This window comes from Myotis myotis, unplaced genomic scaffold (assembly GCF_014108235.1).
Source record: "Myotis myotis isolate mMyoMyo1 unplaced genomic scaffold, mMyoMyo1.p scaffold_m19_p_1, whole genome shotgun sequence".
Lineage (NCBI taxonomy): Eukaryota > Metazoa > Chordata > Mammalia > Chiroptera > Vespertilionidae > Myotis > Myotis myotis.
The window spans coordinates 78,349,313-78,357,308 of record NW_023416313.1 but is presented as its reverse complement, the minus strand read 5'-3'; positions in this window follow the sequence as shown (position 1 = coordinate 78,357,308).

The window sequence follows — 7,996 nt, the reverse complement described above, 5'->3', positions numbered from 1 at the left end:
TTTAATTATGGTGTTTGAGGGCATTCATAACCCAGGAAATTTTGAGTAAAATTTAGTACATTCACTGTTGTGTCATGGAGTGAATTCTGCTTGAAGACCAATATATGTTTCAAATGTGTCCTCAAGATGAGGTAAGGAGAAAGCTGAGGCTCTTTGGGGGAATCACTGCCTTTTCTGTATCATTTTTTTTATTTTAATACCACCCAATACTATGATCAAATCCTTATAATCCACTGGAGCTCATGCTCAGAGAATGAGTCAGCAATTTTCACAGACTCTGAAATACCTAGCTAGGTGCAAAGTACAGGGGAGTTGTAAAGAGAAAATTATTAACTTTGGTAGCTGCTTTGGTTAGGATACAACCAGACCAAGAAAAGCTATCTCAAACTGGTTTAAGCTCCACAACAGGAAGGCTAGCTAACTCTGGATATCATCTATGGGAGGCCAAGACCTTCTCTGATATTACCTTGGCCCTCTCTTCTTCTGTGTATCAGCAATATCCTTGGGCTCTGTGAAGACAGAATAATTTCAGACATCACATCACAACAAGATATTTCCAGTTGAATGGGAGCCTGTTTTTAAAAATAGAGAGCAGGCAGACAACTTGGGGGGGGGGGGCGTAATTAGGGGAGTGGAGGGATTGAGCAAAATAGGGGGAAAAAAGTAGAAAGTACTCATGGACATGGACAAAAGTGTAGTGATTGTGGGGTTGGAAGGGTTGGGTGGAGATGGAAGAGGTCATGGAGGATATAAATGGCAATGGAAAATTTTAAATTAAGTTTAAAAAATTTACCCTATAGTTTTCTTAGTATAAATCTTATACCTCTTTGATTAAATTTATTCTCAGGTCTCTTATTTTTTATTGCAATGATAAATTGAACTGTTTTTTAGTTTCTCTTTCTGAGAGTTGAATATTGGTGTATAAAAATGCCATCTATTTCCGGATGTCAACTTTGTATCCTGCTATTTTGCCTAATTTACTTATTAAATCTAGCAGTTTTTTGGTGGAATCTTTAGGGTTTTCTATGTACAATATCATGTCATCTGAGAATAATGAGAGTTTTACTTCCTCCTTTCCAATCTGGAAGCCTTTATGTCTTCTTCTTATCTGATCACTGTGGCTAGGACTTTGAGTACTGTTGAGTAAGAGTGGTGAAAGTAGATGTCCTTGTCCTCTTCCTATTCTTAAGAGAAATGTTTTTAGTTTTTGCCCATTGAGTATGATGTTCGCTGTAAGTTTGTCATATTTGGCCTTTATTGTGTTGAAGTATGACCTCTCTATTTCTAGTTTGCTGAGAGTTTTCATCATAAATGAGTGCTGGACTTTGTTAAATGTATTTTTGCATCTATTGATATGACCATGTGATTTTTATGTTTCATTTTGTTTACATGATGTATCATGTTTATTGATTTGTGAATATTAAACCAACCTAGTATCCCCAGCATAAATTCCACTTGGTTATGGTGTATAACCTGTTTAATGTATTGCTGGATCTGATTTGTTAATATTTTGTTGAGGATTATAGCATCTATGTTCATCAGGGATATTGACCTGTAATTCTCTTTCTTTGTAGAGTTTTTCTCTAGTTGTGGAATTAAGATAATGCTAACCTTGTAAAAACAGCCTGGAAGTCTTCACTCCTCTTGAATTTTTTGGAATAGTTTGAGGAGGATAGTTATTATTATTTTGAATACTTCATGCCATTCATTCTGGCCTGAAGCGTTTCTTTGAGAAATCAGCTGACAGTCTAAGGGGTACTCCTTTGTAGGTAACTTTCTGTCTCTCTCTTACTGCATTTAAGATTCTTTGTTCTTAATGCTTGTCATTTTAATTATGATGTGTCTTGCAGTGGTTCTCTGGGTTCATCTTGACTGAAACTCTCTGTGCTTCCTGAACTTCTGTGACTTTTTCCTTCACAGAGGAAAGTTTTCTATCATTATTTCTTTACATGGGATCTCTATTATTTGTTCATGTTCTTCTTCTTGGTACTCCTATGATGTGGATTTTCTGATGTTTCATATCATCCCAATTTCCCCTTGCTTTCAATTCATTTTTTATTTTTGCTGCTCTAATTGGGTGCTTTTTTTTTTTTTTTTTTTTTTTTTTTTAACCTGGCTTCCAAATCGCTGATTAGATCCTCTGCCTTATTCAATCTACTTTTGATTTCTTCCAGTATATTCTTGATGTCAGATATGGTATTCTTCATTTGTAACTGGTTCTTTTTCATTGTTTTTATTTCCTTTTTCATGCTCTTGTAGTTCCCACTAATATCCTAGTAGTTCTCACTAAGTTCCTTGTGCATCCTTATAACCATCACTTTTAATTTTGCATATCTGATAAATTGCTTGCCTCCTTTTTGTTTAGCTCTTTTTATGGAATTTCTTCCTTTTTTCATTTGGAGTTTTTTTTTGTTGTCTCCTCATTTTTGCTGTCCCTTGGTATTTTTTTCTATGTAGTAGATCTAACTGTTATGCTTCTCCATCTTCATGGGGTGGCTTTATGTATTAGTGTTCTGTGATACCCAGAGGTGCAGTCCCTTTGTTCTCATGAGCTGGGTGCTCTAGAAATGTCCCTTGTGTGGGTTTTGGGAGGGAGCTCTCTCTGTTCCAATTGCGTCTTGATTGTTAGTCCCATTTGTGGGTGGGATCTCCTCTCAAGCTGGCTGACTGTGAGGCTCAACCCCAACCACGCTGTGTGAGCTGTTGTGCAATTGCTGACAAGACAAAACAAACCAAGAAACAAAACAAAAACATACAAAGGCCCCTACAACAACAACAAAAACAACCACAAAATAAAACAAAATTAGGAAAGAGAACAGGAATAATGAAAGAAAATGTAAAAAAATATAAGGAGAAACAAAAGCGGGTGATAAAAAGAAATATTAAATAAAAGAAGGGAGATAAAAAATAAAAATAAATAATAGAAAAAGGAAAACAGTATAAAAGAAAAAGAAGAAAAATTATGAAAAGTTAAAATGAGGTGCAAGAAAGACAAAAAATAAGAAAATGAAATAAGAGTAAGAAGGAGAAGAAAGAAAAAATAGTGTAAGAAAAGGAAACAAAAATAAAAGATATGAAAGAAAAAAGAAACAAAAATAATAACAAAGCAATAAAGAAGAAAAAGTAAAAAAAAAACAATTCAGAAGAAAAAGAAGGAGGAGGAGGAGGAGGAGGAGGAGGAGAAGAAGAAGAAGAAGAAGAAGAAGAAGAAGAAGAAGAAGAAGAAGAAGAAGAAGAAAAGTGAAGTAGTATTCATCTCAGTAGAATTTAGTGCCTCTTGGAGCTCCCTTTGGATTTTGCTCTTATGTTGACTGAGGCTTCCAGTTTTTTCTGCCGCTTCTGGGCTTCCTGGGAAGTGCTGCTAGCCACTGTCAGAAGCTGTGCGTGTTTGGCTATCAGCAACCTGTTCAAAGCTTCAAACCATCCACAGTTTGTGTCTGTCTCTACAGGGCTTGGCTATGAGTGGGAGGGCCAAGTTGAGCTCTAGATCCCTGTTGTTATCAGCATGGTGTCTAGGGAAGGCCCAGCAAATGGCCCAAGGCTGCTAGAGCTCTGCCTCTGCACACCTCCCTGTGCTGGCCAACTATAATCTTAGTCACTGAAAAGGCTTTTTCTCAAAGGGCTTTAGGCTGAATTGGCTGTATGAGATCTCTTGGTCTTCCATGAAGGGGAGGGGTAGTTCAGATTTCAGGGAAGATGGTCAGTGGGTTTCCCCATCAAAGAGTCACTCCTCTGAGACTATTTAAGAATATTTCCCTTCCTTTGGCTGAGTGGATCCCCTCGTATGAAGTCCAGTGGTATCTGCTGGAAGCCGGGAGTTTCTATTAGCTCTCCTGTAGGGGTAAGTACCAATTAGGTTCTGGGACAGTGGGGAGTATGGACCTACCCCAAAGCCAGTCACTGACTCCCTCTGATACTGTTCAAATCTGAAGGCTTGGACTCTGCTACCATCTCCTCAGCAGGGGTTGAGATGCAGAGTGGAGCAAGCTGTATCCTCCAGGGCAGGATATTTGCCTTTTCCTAAGCTTTGGTTGCTGGAAGGGGCCTGAACCTCACTGGAAAAATGGTCACTGCAATATGAGGTGGACAACAGATTGCAGGACTCCCAGCTGCCACTGTTCCACTCTCCCCACAATGCTTCCCACCCCAGCCTCTCCTCAGGAAAATCCAGTCTGCACCCCACTCCCTCCACTGAAGCCTACTCAAATGAGTGGCTGTAAATATAAATCTTGTGTTCTGGGGGAAAAAAATGCCTTTATCTCCAACCCGCTCTGCCTCTCCCTGGCAGTCAGAAACCCTACCACCTTTCATGGATGAATGTAATGTGGGCCGTTGTTCTCAGCTCTAGCACTCTGGGCTGGGGATCCCAGCCTTGAGTCCAGCTTTGCTCCTCTCAGAGAACCTCCCCACACATACCCCTGGTCCTGTCCACCCCCACCCATCAACTCCACCTCCACTCAGACTCAAGATATCCCTCCTCACTCTTGGCTTGCCCCAAGGTGGGAACTGGGCCAGCCCCTCTCACGATCCTGCCCTTCCTACAACTCTCCAGGTGATTTCTGCCCTCTCTTAGTAAAAGTCTCCTTTTCAGCTAGTCCTCAGTTGGTAATTCCTGGTGAATGTTCCTCAGCTTAGTTGTGTTTTTTTTTCCTGCCGGGGTCCAACCCCAGCAGGTCCAGGGGTTCCCAAAGGCGTAGACGGAGTCGGCGAAGAAGGAAGGACACGGAGACAGTGTTCAGTTGATCAGCAGCCTAGCCAGGATCTCCAGCCAGGATCTCCAGCCAAGTTCTGGTATGGATCTCCAGAGAGGTTCTGCTTAGGATCTCCAGCCAGGTTCTGTGTCCATGTTCTCTTGCTAGGTTCTCCAGGTTCTCCAGCCAGGTTCTGTAGCCATGTTCCCTCGCTAGGTTCTCCAGCCAGGTTCAGTCACCAGGTTCTAGTCAGGTTCTCTTGCCAATTTCTGTAGTCAGGTTCAGTCCAGGATCTTTTGCCATGTTCTCTCCAGCGAAGTTCTTCTGTCTCTAGGTTCTGAGTAGGTTCTGTGTTCTAAGTTCTGTCTCTTGCTGTCTTGTTACATCTGTATTTATACCAGTTGATTCAATCCTATCAATCTCTATTACAAAGGTTAGGGCGTTTCTTATCTCCATTCCAGGGAGTAAAGATTATGTAGCTTAAGCATGATTGTTCATAGTTAAAGTGATTAATTACCTGCCTGGCACTTAGTTAAGAGGTTTTATTCCCTCCCTAACTTCAGGGGAAAATCCCTACCTGGGGAAACAACCTTTCTCAGAGACCTTGGTTAAAACACATAGTGCCAAGAAGGTGAGCAAACATATTAAGAACAGTATGCCATATATGCCAGGTCCCTTGAAACAGCAAACATGGACCGGCTCCCAGCAAATTCCCCCTTTTTTATTTTTTAAAATCAGGCATTAAAAAGAAAAACCCGAAATGCTCTCTTGTATCCATTTTAAGAGTAGGATTGGTGCTTTCCGCTATTACCTGAGTCCTGATCTATCACCCCAGGGAGAGCTTGCCAATCCTGCACTTTCCCAGGGTGGAAAGGCTGCAGTGGGGTTAAGGATAAGGCTCCTTGGGCCTACCTCCACCCATGCCTTTACATTTACCTTTCCTTCCTCAGAAAAGCATGGACATACTTCTTGTATAAAACGTTCTGTCTGACTGGGAGTAACCTTAATTCCTCTGCTAGCAAGCATATGTGTTAAAAGATCAATCCAGAGTCTCATTTCTTTAGACTCAGTATGGCACATCTTCTTAATCTAAAGATCAATACAGAGTCTTCTTTCTTTGGACTCAGTATGGCACATCATCTCAATCTAAGTTCTGTACTATCCACCTTCTTACCCTACTTATCCTCTATAGGGGGGTCTGCAGTGCCCTGGTGGAGTCCTATCCATCCCGAGTGTGGGGTTCTCAATGGGGAGGGCTTACCTAGGGAAATCCTGTTCCAGGGTTTCCCAAAGGTGTGGATGGAGTCAGTGAAGACTATCCACCCTCTTCCTACGGTGGAGTCCTATCCGTCCGAGTGTGGGGCGCTTACCTAGGGGTCCCTGTTCAGGCGCCAGATGCTGGGGTCCTGCCCCAGCAGGTCCAGGGGTCCCCAAAGGTGTGGACGGAGTCGGCGAAGACTATCCACCCTCTTCCTATGGTGGAGTCCTATCCATCCCGAGAGTGGGGCTTACCTAGGGGTCCCTGTTCGGGCGCCAGATGCCGGGGTCCAACCCCAGCGGGTCCAGGGGTTCCCAAAGGCGTAGACGGAGTCAGCGAAGAAGGAAGGACATGGAGACAGTGTTCAGTTGATCAGCAGCCTAGCCAGGATCTCCAGCCAGGATCTCCAGCCAAGTTCTGGTATGGATCTCCAGAGAGGTTCTGCTTAGGATCTCCAGCCAGGTTCTGTGTCCATGTTCTCTTGCTAGGTTCTCCAGGTTCTCCAGCCAGGTTCTGTAGCCATGTTCCCTCGCTAGGTTCTCCAGCCAGGTTCAGTCACCAGGTTCTAGTCAGGTTCTCTTGCCAATTTCTGTAGTCAGGTTCAGTCCAGGATCTTTTGCCATGTTCTCTCCAGCGAAGTTCTTCTGTCTGTAGGTTCTGAGTAGGTTCTGTCTTCTAAGTTCTGTCTTCTAAGTTCTGTCTTCTAAGTTCTGTGTCCTAAGTTCTGTGTTCTAAGTTCTGTCTCTTGCTGTCTTGTTACATCTGTATTTATACCAGTTGATTCAATCCTATCAATCTCTATTACAAAGGTTAGGGCGTTTCTTATCTCCATTCCGGGGAGTAAAGATTATGTAGCTTAAGCATGATTGTTCATAGTTAAAGTGATTAATTACCCGCCTGGCACTTAGTTAAGAGGTTTTATTCCCTCCCTAACTTCAGGGGAAAATCCTTACCTGGGGAAACAACCTTTCTCAGAGACCTTGGTTAAAACACATAGTGCCAAGAAGGTGAGCAAACATATTAAGAACAGTATGCCATATATGCCAGGTCCCTTGAAACAGCAAGCATGGACCGGCTCCCGGCATTTTCCCAGTCTGGCCCTGGGAGGAGGTGCAAGAAAGGCCCACCTACTCCACGGCCATCTTGAAACCCCCTCAATGCTTCACACTTGTGGCGAGAAGAGGGACAGGAGGAAGCCCAGCATTGACATGCAGTGCAGCCAGTAGGTCCTCATGTCCACGGAGCTCAATGCTCCCTCACATACTCAGGCTCTCAGCTCTCCCACTCTTGCTGTCTCCTGACAAACACACCACTCATTTCCCCTCCATTTCCCTATAGGCTCTCAGGGCTCCAGCAACCCAAACAGATCAGGCTCCTGCCACACCACAGCTGGACCCAGAATAGTCTCCCTCTCCTCCACAAGAGTTCGAGCCTCAGGCTGGGAGGGCGCTTAAAACCTGTGCCTGGGGTAAACACAGCGAGCCCCCTTCTCCCTCAAGCGCTCCCACTCTCCTCCTTCCTACGCTCATCTCCCTCACTGCCCTGCAGCTCCAACTACATGCCTCAAGACATTTCTTATTTGAGTTTAATTCTTGTCTAGGTTACTTATTGATAAAACAATGGCACATAAAGGATGTTCAGTGAAGATGTGCTGAATGAATAAATGAATGAATGGCAAAATATGTGAGAACTAATCGCAATGCCAAAACGTAGGCAGATGATTATTAAATTAAATAAATTAATAAGATGCACTGCTTTATAACAGTAAAATATAGTACTGGAATTTTTAAATAATATTTGGTTACTTGGAGAAAATACTTATGCTAAGTAGAAAAATTATACAGCCTGTAGGTTGAGGATTATTTCAATGTTGTAAATGAGCACATACATTTTGTATAGGGAAATCATGAATGAAAATCCCCCCAAGTTCCAGAATTTGTAAATACGCTAAGTACAGATTATCTTTGTTTTCTTTTCTTTCCCTTTTATTGTCCCAATTTTCTGTCATTTGTATATATTATTTTAATTCTCAGGAAAAACAAACACC